A 14,813-nucleotide genomic window follows, 5' to 3' on the forward strand; every position below is an offset into this window, starting at 1 on the left:
AACCATGGATCATTCTTCACTAAAATGAGTTGTTCATCTAGATTTTTGCTGATGATGGTTTCCCAATCGATCAAAAATCCCCTTCTCTTGATAGTTTCGATGAAATGAACCATCCAAGTTTCCAGATCGATGGCCAATGGGAGTCCCATAACTCTGTTCAATAGCACTATACTATAATTGATGTCATATATCATGTATCCCCTAGTCATGTCAATCCTTTCATCTCTTCTATTAGCAAGGGATTTGGAAATGAGATACTTCTCTTCTATTATACCTTTTTCCTCTTGTTCATGCTCTCTATACCATTGGTCTTCTATGTCACACATGATCTTTTGGAACTGGTCTACTAGTGGTAGGTGGAAGACCTTCTCAATGTTATCCAGATGTATATCCAAGACCATCTCCACTATGACACTTCTTACAACATTCTCTATTAGCATGCAATGGTGGGCTAGTGCCATGATCAATTTTGATGACTAGACAGATACCAGATGTGGGGCTACATTCACTAGCCCACTCAAAATAAAAAATGAGAGCATCTTTGATCTCTCCCTCATCTTGTTAAACAAGACTAAGAATGTACTCCATTTGATGTGACCCATCTCTATATCTATGACCTCTAAGTTCTTTTCCACAAACTATGGTTTTTTTAGGAGCACCTTGGAATTTGAAGGTGACTGGTTTTGGTGCTATCTTTTCTACCATTGATGATGAGGATGACACCATTTTGGTCTGCATGAAAGATACATATTAGTACATTAATTTTAGATCTTGAAGAATTCTAGCTACTACAACTCCACTAACACAAACTAACACAAAACGAATGATAAAACTGGGAAAATTGGAAACTTTGGCCTACATGGCTTGAAAAGTGTACATACGCACCTTATACACTAGGCACACCTATGCATAGTGTAGACCTCTTCCTTATTCCATGTTGGGTTATGTGCATGTAGTGCATTTTGTGCACATAACACATGTGTGCAACATGCATTGGGCTAGTCCTTGATGCAAGGGGCTTAACATTTTTGGCACATGTTGCACATATAGCACACCATGTGCACCATGATGGGGTATTCATATGCACATATGTATAGGTGTGCACCAAAATTACCTTAAGTGTTAAGTCTAATCTAGGGTAAGTTGTGATTGAGCAATGTGTAGACCTTTAAATGTGTGGGGGTGCAACTCTAAGATCTCTAACAAAGCTAAATTATCAAAATGTTAGAGGACATACATCATTTATAGGTGTAGGGTCCTTAGGGGTGTGCATATCGCACCTACAAAGGTGAACATTTTTGCATGTGTTCCCTTTTAGAGTTAGACATCATAAGCACACAATTCACACCATTAATGGGTGCACATGTGCTCTATTTGTGCATATGCACACATTCTGCTTGACTTGGAGAATTTTGATTTTCTGACTAACTAATCTAACTCGGGACCGATCGATTGGACATCATAGATAAACCTAGACCCAAAGGGAGACATTTTCTTCTAAGATGCCTAGCTAGGTGCCTCATTCTATGAAATTGGATCCCTTGTCCTAAAAGAAAAGAGGGGCTCCCCATTTTGAGCTTGAAATGGGGCATGTGCTGTGAAGTCACAATAGTACTTCTTGTCGTGGTTGGTAGATAACAATGGCTAAACAGTTATCATGATATTTTGGTTCAACAAAGAGGTTGTTCAAATGAAAGGACCCTTCTAAGGATTGAGGTGAAGTTCCATCTTCTTAGGCATCAGAAAATGGATTCTCAAATGGTGGTTCTTCAATTGGTTGGTTGTCTGCAAATGGATTCTCAAATTATGGTTCCTCTTCAAATGGAAGATCTTCTATCTCTTGCTCAATATCTTCTTCTATCTTAGTGGATTCATTTGGAAGGAGTCTCCCAAAATGATCTCTTCTCCAATTCATGTAGAGGAAGGAATACTAAGCTTGCCCCATCTAAAACTACTAACAACTAACTATGTCAAGAACTTCTAAAAATGGCCCTTAGGAAAGGTTTTAATTGATAGCATCCCCAACAATGACACCAAAATAAATGATGCTATATATATCAACTTGGAAACTAAGCTTTATAACTTTTAGATTTGGGCATCCTCAAGCAGTAACCAATCACCTATTAGACGCATTTACTATATTAACCAGGGATGTAACTTGAAATGATGTCTACAAAGTATATTCTTTAAACCCCTTTTATTTTTCATCATTAAGATACATGAATGAAATGTTGAAGCTGCCATACTAAACTTGAAATGAAAGTATTTATTCTATTGAAAGCACCAGAATACAAAAATGAATGTACTCTACTATCAATGATGTAGGAATAACCACAATTAAGTTACTCATGGCTATAGGAATTGCAAAATACTAACTTACTTCTAAACAAAGATAGAAACCAATTTCTACCAAAAGGGAGCATTTAATCACCAAGTGGGCCCAATTAGATGAGAAAATGAAAAAACTATTCAAAACTGAAATATTGGATGGAAAGAGCATCATGTTATTCATATTCTACTCATAAACATACAACTGATAATTACAAAATCATAAACTTGGTTATTTGTTGTTGCATTACAAAATTATTTCCCACTAACTCTGGAACATTAGAGCAACTACATAATTATCCTATATAACTGAAAACAAACTTTCTTGCATTTAAGATTCTCTACAATGTGGGTTGAACTAAATCTTTCAATGAGTTACAACAAATGTAACTAATCATTAATCACGAAACAAGTCTTCCTAGAATATAGTTCATCATGGTCCTAGATTTAGGAAAGGGCATTGCTAGTCAAGTTGACTTGTTCCCTTTCAACTGTTTGTTGTAATTACTATAGGTATGTGCTACCAAGTGCTTGATTTCACTCTCAAGGTAAAATGACTCTTTCATGTGAAAGGTTAGCACAATGTCCACTTTTGAAACATACATCTAAACCATTAATCCATAGAAAAGCATTTAGTGCACTAACTAACTAATAACATGCGGCTACAAAAACATACTGCATTAATCTACAAGAAGGGAACATCATATCTATTTAGTATGCACATGTCTAATTCCATTAATCATCCAAAAGTTCTAACTTATAATACCATTTCCATAAACCATAAAGTATGTGAAAAACATAGAAGTTCATAAATACACATGTTTATAAAGTCATCACAGCTTAAAATTCTTTGAGTATGAACATAGAATACTATCAAAAAGACTATGAAACTTATCAAAAAAGATGCTATAAAATAGTCCTATGACCCATCATGTACATCATTCCTATCAAACTATTATAGCCTACCCAGCAATATATGGCATATGTCCATAGGTATGATATCACACAACACCTCATAGCTTCTAGTCTCGAATTTCACTGAGAATTGTTGACTATGACCTTGTTGTCATCCTGCACCTAGGCAATATGGTATGGACTTGAGTGTTTTTGCCTCCTTAGTTTTAAATTTTTGACCATATTTTTTGACACCATATTGTTATACTTCCACCATCAATGATCACATCACAAAACTTATCTTCACATTTTCACCTTGTACAAAACAATCTCCTCCTTTGATCAGATTAATTCTCACCACTCAGTAGGACTCCTTTATTAACTAGGACTTCTCCTCTTTTAGCATATTTAGAATTTGATGATTTGGCATCTTCATCAACATGGGAAACTTTGGCCTAGCCTTATATTATTCTATCAATATTTTCTTGGTACTAGGAACATTCAAATTCTATATGCCCTTCTTCTCGGCAGTGAAAATATTTTCCATGAAAAACCTCCTCTTCTAAATCCTTTTTCTCTTCTTCTTCCTCTCTGACCTATATTTTTCTTATCATGGAAATGATTGGAATTTTTTCCCCTTTAGTTATAACTGCTACTACTGACCTCATTCTTGTTCTTCTAATCATCATTTCAACCTCCATACGACCTTATGTTAGATCTTCCACCATGACCTCTTCCACTATTCTTGTTAACAAACTTCTTGTTTAATGTCATTTACTCAACTCTTAGGGAAAATTGCTATGCCTCTTCAATATTGCTCATTCAAGCTAGACTCAATTCCTCTTGAATGTTTGTCCTCAACCTATTAAGACAATGAGAAAATTTCTCCTCTTCAATTTTTGCATGGCTTGTTCTGATGACAACTCGATAGAACTCTTTGGTATACTCTTGAATAAATCTTCTTGCTTGATTCAACCCTTGCATTTTCTTCAATATATCAAGATCATAATTCGTGGAGATGAATTATCACTTCAACTTAGCTATCATTTGGTCTCATCTTGTGATTTTTCCCTTCCCTCTTTTGTTTCTCTCCAACTAAATCTCTTGCCACCAAATTTTTGCATGACCCTTCAATTTCTGCTTCACAAACTTGACCCTATCATGATCCTCAATATCTTCCTACTCAAATTATTCCTCCAATTCAATGATCTAATCAATCAATTCCTCTAGGTTAATATTTCTCAAAAATGTGGGAACCTCAAACCTAGGTCTCTTTCCATTGTTGGAAATGGCCCTGAAAAATTCTTCTTCTTCTTGGTTCAGAATTGCCTCTTCTTTGGAATTTTTTCTTCTTCTCCTTCATCCTCACTTTCATCTCTTATGTAAATAATTATCCCTCTGCACATTTTTTCTTACAATGCCTATATCTGTCTCTAGAGGGCTCTATAACCTGCAATTGTAACACCTACAACTCTTCCACCATGCTCTTCTCATGGAGGCATTTTTTCACTCTCACTAAAACCCTACTATAAACTACCTCACAAATGGTAATATACCTACACACTCAGCCCAAATTATGGTCCTGGTGCAACTACCTCATAGTCGACAATCTATTTACACACTCAAAAAAACCTAGCTCTAATACCACTTGATGAAGGGTGCTCCCCTTGATACCACAAACACATAACAAGAATCAAGAAACAACAACAATTGGCAAGAAAAAAAATGGGATATCTATTATCACTGCAAGTGTGGAATTGCAAGGTTTTGAAATACAGGATGAAAACCTACATAGGCAATTTCTTTATAATATTCTTCAACGCAGAGCCACAAATTACCACCTAGAATTGCCTAAGCATCACTACCAACCTTCCTTATGTCGATAATTTTTCACCTCCCAAGAACATTCTAGACATTAACCCTAACCCTCGAGGCTAAAAAAATCTAATGAAAAAATATTTCCTAATTTATTACATAGGTTTGACCCTAATTATGTTTTTAGGGACGCCAACTTTCAGAGGACATAACTTTCAAACTGCTGTTCAATTTTTAACTATAACTACATTTCAAAATCATTGGCTCCTAAACTATAGTGCTTGGTAGGTACAAGTTCTATTCATCCCACACACAAACCCATTCTAGAGCCTCTAATACCTTCAAATCTTAGCTCAAAGGCTTCATACCCAAAAACCTCAATAACTTTTGCAATACATATGGTATGACAATGCAACTCCACTGGCATGCTGATATGACTGAGATGAACCTCCACTTATGAAATCAAAACATTCCAAGTTTGTATGACCTTCTTACTAATTTAGTAAGTTTCCATAAATAGTAACTCTATACTAAAATAGCCTTTATTGAAAATGATAATGAATAAATAAATAATTGGGTGATGTAAGATTGCCCTTACACATAGGATGCTCTTGCATCAAAGAGTTCAATCTTTAGGGATTGTTTCCTAAAGTTTTGAAAATGATTGTAATGAAACTAATATAAATGGTAGATGCAAGGCACAAGGTATAATTACAAGGTTTTATAATTTTCACATTGGAACTTATAGTTACCTTTCGCATTACTATCAAAGGGAGAGAGAATAACCAAAGGGAGTGAGTAACTAAAGATTGATTGTTGGATGCTAACAAAGGGAGAGAATCTATAGAATAAATAAGAACTGGGGAGGAGAATATGCTAAAGAGTGATACTTCATACAAGAGAATTAGAAATGGGGATGAAATATCAAAGGGGAGTTGATACAAAAGAATAAAGATGTTGTTGAACACAAAGTGAACATATCCTAAGGGGGAGAACTTGAATAAAGTCCAATGAGTTGAAAAGATGTATTTTTCTAAAGCATACATTTGATTATCTTATGTGTAATGTTTTGTAATACAAAATCATATGTTTAGTATTTCCATCAATGCCAAAGGGAGAGATTGTTATCCCCAGTTGATAATGTAACTTATAATGCTATGAATGTATGTGAATGAATTATATCATTTGTTATGTTTTCACTAATGCAAAAGTCTTCGTTGGCTAGACATTATGCTAATTTAATAGAGTGCTATATCATTTGATTAATGAAGAGGATTTGAAGAAAGTATGATGATGATAGAATTGATATGTTATTCAATGGTCATTTGAATGAGTTGGATAGTGATAATGTAATATTGACTTGATTGTTTTACAATCATGTAATCATGTAATGTAATGATGAAACTTATGTATTAATCAAGTTATATAACCTACACCAAGTAACAAGGGGAAATAAGGAATATAGTGTTCACCAAGTGACTACAATTCTCATTGACCATTTGGTGAAGAGGAAGTTAAAGCTTAGTGTTAACTGAGTAATTCATGTATTAAATAAGTGATGTATTTCCCAAGTGAAATGTAATGTTCACTGAGCATGAGCTAGAAGAAAAAATTAATAAATATGAGATCTCAGGTTGACTTATGATGAAAATAAAGAATGTTCAAGAAGTTCAAAGGAAAAAGTCAAAGTTTGTTACCTACGGCTGAAAAAATATAGTAAAGATCTAATGATGAAGATTCAAACTAGATAAGGATGAGAACAAAGTTCAATAAAATATCTATTTTCTAAGTGACTAAATACATTTAATATGGTATATATGGATGTGGTTAAGTGGAAAAACCTTGAAGAATCTGGAAATAGAGATTTCACTATTTAAGAAGATGTTCAAGCAAATTTTTGTTTGCTGGTCGTTATTGTTAAGTGGTGATTTATGTGAAGAAAAGAGAAGGAAAGAATAAATTTGAATCAAGAAGAGTAGAAGGAAGATCAAATAGAGTCATAGAAAAGTGAAAGTGTTAAGAATTGATTCATCCAAATAGAGATTAGAGAAGGAAGAAGACTGGGCAGTTTGAGATTTGAACAAGAAAGATAGTGCTAAATCTTATAGATCATTTGATTGTTACTTTCTTACCATTGTAGAAGAAAAATCTCTTAAGCAAGTGGATCTAAGAAGTCTTTGAAATCCTATACGGTAACATCAATTAGTGTTGTTTGTAAGTCCTTTAGAGAAGGCCACCCTTTAGACAAGATAAAGGATTAATAAGTTATAGATGGTATTTATGTTAAACCTCTTTAACTATGTCCCACTAAAAATGTGCATGTAACTTTTAACATGGTTGGCTCCTAGCTGATCTCACTTCAAAGAAGTGAAATTATTTGGGTTGTGAGTCTTGGGTGGGTTTTCTCTTTACAGGGTTTCCACATTAAATAACGGTGTCAAATATGTGATTGTTTTTATGTTGCAAGTTGATTTTCATGGTATTTACTTAATAGTGCAACTAGGTAAAAGTTAAGTAAAAAATAAGTTATATTTCTAATATGTAGTAGTAATAGAAACAATGAGATAATAATTTGAAGTAAATTGATTACAAGATTGAATTGTGAAGTTTAATTAGATCATTGATTTATTACAATTGAATTTTATAAAGTTTGAATTGGTACTAAAGTGTTTGGAAGCACCACCTCTAAGTTATCTAACAAGATGGAATATAGATATGAACCTTTTTTTTAAAAAATTGAATCATCAACCATGATATTGTCATGGTATTATGGTCGTGAAAAACCAAAATCAATATGACATGTTTCATGTTCCTCTATCATATAGGAGACAAATGTGCACCGAACAACCAATTTTTCATGTATCAACTTGTATAAGAGAGATATATCAAATTGATCATACGTCAAGGTCCCATCCATAGAGAAATATAACACATAAAGGTCCTATCCATATCACTATCATAGAGAACTATATCAAAAAAATCATAAATGGTATGCATCTTTCAGGTATCATTCTCATCATGTATCTACCATTTATGGTATGCTTCCTAAGTACATCAAGTTGGTGTTATATCATTAAGGACCAAAAAAATTAGGAGCAACATATGTACATTATTATATATAGTGGTGGAGTACAAGCACAAACATGTGTCACACTTTTATAAAGGAGAAGGGTAACAAAATGAAAATTGGTCAACTTCAATGACATAAAAGTAACATTTTTATTTGAAATTTGAAAATGAATTAAACTGATGAAATGTGTAGAAATGTATGATTATTATTTTTAGTATAAATTTTGAATAAGAATTAAAAGGGTTTTTTTTTAAAGATGATTTTCTATTTTGAAAAATGTTGAAAATTAAGGGTGTAGTTTCTACCAAAAAATTGCATGTAAATAAATTTTCTTTCCTCTAATTTCAAAATAGGTTATAGATGATGTGTAGATCGTGCATGAAACAATATAAATAAGTTTTTGAACTATTTTATCTCTTATAAAAATTCAAACTCCAACCTGCCTAAAATCGACAATTTCTGTAGTGTCTCTCCCATTTAATTTCTATAAATCATCTTGATGGATGTAACCTTGATGCTCTTGCTTGGCGAGTAATCTTGTTAGGACCCTAGTGGTCTAAACCCTTGGGGTGATTTGATTTATGTTACTATGTCAATAGGATTGATTATGATTATTATGTATATGATGGTTTCACTAAGGTTTGTGCCAGCAGTTACTTGGATTGTTATGGTATCACAATGTTGTTATATGAGCACTCTTGAGATACAAATAGTGGTTGAACTATGTATTGTTTGGTGTATTTTATATTAGATAGCTATGACATCTTCTACAAGATGGTTATTTGTGACCATACATTATATTGTGACCTATATAATGTTGAGTATTCAAGTATTATTTATTAGAAAGTTAAGCCCACCAAGATTAGTAGGGGTGAATCATTTATGTACTTAAAATTGTTAGAGTAATAAGATATTGCCTTATTAATTAAATTTTTTTGATTTAATTATTAAGTCACTTATTATCTCTAATTTACTTAAGCTAAACTTTAGACATATAATATTTAATTATTTTATTAATTATTATCATGCAACCTAGGTTTTACCTATTAGGGTTTTGATTTCCTTTTATAAGGATTGGTCTCTTTGTAATTTTATTCATCCACTTTTGATAATAGCAATTTTTCTTTTTGCTCATAAAGAATGTGTCATCTATGGATATAGCAATTCCAGCCTCCATAGCTTTTTGCTTCTCTCTTCTATGATAGGTGTTTGCATGAAGGTGATTCTCGGGAGCTGTGGGGTTGCTCTTTCATCAACTTCAACATGGTATCAGAGCTCCAAATCTTCATGCCCCTATTCTATTTATGAGAAGTTTGGCTTGGCTTTCAGATCTATACTTTTTCTTTCAAAGGGTTTCATTTTTCAAAGTTATTTTATATTGAATTTGGGGGATCACTAATTTTTAGGTCACTTTGAACCCAATCGGACATCAGCATTGAGCTTAGAGTGCCAAAAAATCCCTATTTTCATATAAAAATTGTCCAATTTGGACATAGTTGGAATCTGAGGCAAAATAATACTACTTCCAAATTGGGCACATTTCCCAAGGTGATTTTTTTTTGGCACATTTCCCTGAGGTAGGGATTTTTGATTTTTTAGTACACAAATCGATATTTTTTATTCAAAAATTGAGATTTTTGGCATGTATCTTGAGGTGACGATTTTCTAAAATTTGAGCATGCAAATTGAGATTGTTGAAATTTGTGATTTTGCAACTTTCTACAGGTGTCAATTTTGTGACTTTTGGTATGAAAATCAAGATTTTTTTGGCATACAAATTGAGATTTTTGGTCATGCAAATCGAGATTCTTTGGGCACGCAAATTGAGACAATTTTGGTATGGAAATAACACACTTCTTGAGGCAATTTCTGGTGCTGGTGGGCATGCTTTTCAATGCATTTTGGCATGGATCCTGAGGCAATAAAAAATATTTTGCCCTTCTAGTGCTTTTTTGACTTACATGTGGTTTTTTGGCCATAACTTGCTCATCTAGACTCTGTTTTTCACAAACAAGATATTGTCAAAAAGCTGGTTCTGAGCACATTCTAGTGGTGTAGGTTATTTTCAATTTTGGTGCTCTTTTGATGGCTATTTTGGTAGTTAAATTCATGGGTTCTATTTTGCATTTTGGGAGACATATTTTGAGACATTCTATTTTCCAAATTCTACTCCGGACACATCCCATTCAGTTTTTTGTTTTTTTGCATTCTGATGGATAAATTGGTTGTTTTAGGTTCAGGGATCAATTTTGTGGTTTTAGATAATTTTTCATGGGTTATAGTTGTGTGCTAAAATGTTGTCACACTTCTATGAATCATTACATGTAAGAAAACTCAAGAATGAGCCCTCACAAATCGATCCATAGCTCTCTACTCATAGAGTACAAGGGTTTGCAATGGAGGCCCTCAGTTTGACCTATTTTTGTGCCCATGCAAGTACACCATGAGATGAGAGATTCAAAGAGGAAAAGAAAGAATGCTAGTCTCCATGATCTTCAAATATGCATGAAAATAAGATCTAATCTATGAAAGCAAAATCTAATCTATAAATGCAAGATCTAAGCTAAAAGCCCATGATGGGTGCAAGAGAGAAAAAGACAAGAAAATAGAAGTTCTCCACAAAAAGCTTTTGTATTCAAACTCCTTCAAAAATTGGTCTTCAAACCTACAGCATAACAATAGCATAATCAGGCTCTCCCTTATAAAGGAAATTATGGAGGTGAGAGGCTTCTCACAACCAATATGGGATAATAGAGCTTGATCCATGTGAGACAAAATTCCACCAATGAGAAAAGAGGAGTGGTTGAGAAGAAAGTGGTGATCCATGTGAGACAAGATTCCACCAATTAGAAAAGAGGAGTGGTTGAGGAGAAAGTGGAAAGATAAATCCCACTTAGATCACATTTTTAAGTGTAGAGAAATTAAATAAAAAGAATTTATTTTATTTCCTTTTTTCATCAAAAGAGATATTTAAGTGGGATTTTTATTTAATTAAAAGAGAGCAAGTTCTTTTTAATTAAATAGAAGATATTTAATTAAATAAAAAGAGATATTTTTCTCTTAATTAATTAAATGTGGATGAACTGTTTAATTAGAAGAGAGGATTTCTTTTATTTAAATGGGGATTTTATTTTATTTAATTAAAAGAGAAGATTTTCTTTTAATTAAATAAGACTTGAAATAAAATGATCAATCTTAGAAATGAAATAAATCGAATTTGATTAAGGAAATTGATTTGAATTGATTTAATAAAATATTACAAACCATTGATTCAAAAAATTTGATAAATTGAATAATGGGGGCCCATAGTCTAGGCGACCATTTTTGGGTGCATACAATAGTATCTATTATATCATCCTTATGTCTCTTTTGAACTTTTTTGACATCCTTTTATAGCATTTTTGCAAATGCATTGAGATAAAGTGTCACTCTATTGCATTTTGGGATCTTGCACATCTTTGTATTTTGTTGTACTCAAAATACATTATAAAGTTCCTTGGGGGGTTTCATGCTAGCCATATTCACCACCTTCCTTTTTAAAGTGAGTGTTCTTTCCATGACATTAGCCTCATGATGTGTCAATGGCATGTGTCATTATAGGTGTTTGTGCTTATTTTGTACTCTCGATGTTCCAAATTCTTCTTTCTGTAGGAGATATTGCATTCAATTTCAGTGTTCATGTCTTACCTCTTAGCATGATAGGGGGGTTATGTTGGTTCTATTGATTTCTTGGTTTGATGGACTGAGCTATGTATTTAGTATTTGATCCTATGTACTAAACAATTGTAGTGGTTGGATACCTATGCATTTCAGTGAGATGGATCATTTACCATATAGACATTCTTTCATTCCTATTTTTGGAGGCGATGAAGATACCTTCCATCTTGGATTGATCAAGTCTTTAGACTTAGTCTTCTCTACCTGGTCATGATCTATACAGTGGAGGTTCTTTAGATCAGTAGTTTGATAGTGTTTATAGCTTCATGCTTCAGTGGTGTTCTTTACATTATCATCTTTTGTTCCTATCTTCTAGGACATTCCCAATTTTGGAGGCTTATTCAATCCTTCACTAGTTCTTTCAGCATTCTTTCCATCTCTTTTTGGAGTAGGGTTTTTCCCATGTGGTTTTCTCTATTTCTCCTCTATTTAGAGATTTAGTTGTGCTTGGGTACCTCATCAAGCCTTGTTGTCGAGACCAAAATTTTCTTTCAGTAGTAGTTTCTAGGTTTTTAGCTACTCCCTAAGTTTATCTTAAGGGAGATGTTAGAGTAATAATATATTGTCTTATTAATTAAATTATTTTGATTTAATTATTAAGTCACTTAATATATCTAGTTTACTTAAGCTAAACTTTAGGCATATAATAATTAATTATTATCATGCAACCTAGGTTTCAACTCTCGAAATCTTTATTAATACTAAAACATGTAAACAATAGATGCAAAAACCATAAAAAGATAACTATACATAGTAACACTAGATATTTAACTAGGGGAACCCTTGATGAGAGGGGAAACCCTGGTGGGAATGATGCCCACAAGATGATCTACTAATATAAAAATTTCATGTGGAAGGTTGGACTCTATTAGGAGCCAATGAAATGCAATCAGCACATATGAGCCCATGTTAGGAGACTTTGAATCATATTAATAAGATTCTAACTTTGTTAGGAGTTGTGTCAACCCTGTTAGGAGTTGAAAGGAGGACAATTGAATCCACTTTCCAAATAGCCTGAAACTCTCTTCACTAAATAATCTTTAGGATAATCTTATCCATGTTCTAAATTGACTAAACAAATTGTTTTCCAATACATTTATCTTGAAGCTTACAATGCATCCTCAACATCAATATTTTCTTTGGTCAAATAGAAATTCACATTCAAGCTTGCATACATAATAACCATCTGCAGTGGACACCAATCCACAAGGAAATTACCTTACCTTTACACCAAGTCCTAAGAATAGTATTGAGTCAGCATTGAGCTATAGGACATCATTAATATATTGCAATACACATTACATTGCAATTAAACTCTTTTTACAATGATTTTATCAATAGTTGACTCACAAGAATAAATGTGTTGAACAATCTTCATAAATAATCTAAACTTTAAATCTGATTTCACCATATAGAAGATAACATCTTGAATATTTCTCTAACCATCCTCTAAATGTGCTTAACCAAATTCCATCTCAGCCAAAAGATACATCTAATTTACTAGTACCCTCTTTCAAGATACTCTCTCTAAAAGCTGCCTCTAGAAAATATCGCATAACTCTATCATAACTGCATATCTCTTTTTTGCATAGTTAATTGTAGCATCAATACTTATATCAAAATATATGTCTAAGAGCACACATCCCAACTCATTGATCGTTGACCATGCCAAACACATCTACCTCTACAACTTTGGAAATCTTCATAGGATAAGGTATATGTTGACATCAATGAAAAACACTGTCATGAATGCAACACATAAGAATTTCATCATGTCTCCAACAATGCTATCATATTCCCCCATAGAGATACCATTAGCATTCATGCTAATAATCTCCCCCTTTGGTATTGATAGAAACATATGAAAAATATCCCAGTACTATGAATACCAAAAAAATAAATTCATCTTCCTATTAGCATGAATATTAATGGTATTCCTTTGGGCGAGTATCTTAGTCATTGGAGAGTTTTTTAGCATGATTGACATGTTGTATTCATGACTATGTTTTTTAGTGATGTCAACATAGTATTATTTCTATAAAGACTGGCAAAGTAGTAGACAGAGTGAGAGGTCATGCAGACTATATATTGATGATGAGGTTAAGTGTCGTCAAGGATATGTTCTATGTTGTGTCGTGATGAAGCAAAAAAGTGTGTGTGTAGACAGTTGAATACATGTGAGAGTTATTCAAGAATTATAGAGGATAGTATACAGATAGAGTACCACTTTTTGATTTCTGATGTTTGGAGTGTATCTCTTAACATGGATAGAATCATGATGAGAAAAGTTAGAAAATGATAATAGATAGCCTAATGATGACATCAAAAAGTGCAAAAGGTCATAGATCACACATATGTGAAGTTGTATTTACTGTGAGCCGACAATGTTTTATAATTGTGAAATGAATTGAAATATCTTAATGAGGTCCTATTATAATTCATTAGGAAAGCCTCAAGGATGAATCAAAGAATTATTTTGAGGATATGGTATAAAGGAAGGTTATTTTTTTTGTGATGAAGTGTGTAATGAATGTGAGTAAGAAAATTTTTATTGGAGATGGGAAGTTGGTAACTGTGTGTAAGTGATCAAAGGGATTAGTGTGTTGCAAATTGGAAGATCTAGTATTAAGATTTGAAGAAGTTTGGTCTAGTCAAGAGGATAGAGGAGTTAGATTTATTTCATTTCGTAAGGACTAATACAGAGATCAATTGGACAGTGTTTTTGGTGGTTTTTCTCTAAAGCTATTTGGACAGTGGGTCCTTCTGCTTTCTACAACTCCTAACAGAATTGGCATAACTCCTAACAGGGTTGGAATCTCCTAATAGGGACTGATATTTACTAAATGTATTTCATTGGCTCCTAACAAAGTCCATCCTCTAACAAAGAACTTTTATATTAGTACATCATTTTGTGGTATCATACACACCAGGGTTTTCCCTTTGATAAAGGGTTTCCCTAGTTAACATTTCTAATGTCATTGTATATGTG

Source organism: Cupressus sempervirens, chromosome 8, assembly GCF_028749045.1.
Source record: "Cupressus sempervirens isolate cs-2001-9-10 chromosome 8, ASM2874904v1, whole genome shotgun sequence".
Lineage (NCBI taxonomy): Eukaryota > Viridiplantae > Streptophyta > Pinopsida > Cupressales > Cupressaceae > Cupressus > Cupressus sempervirens.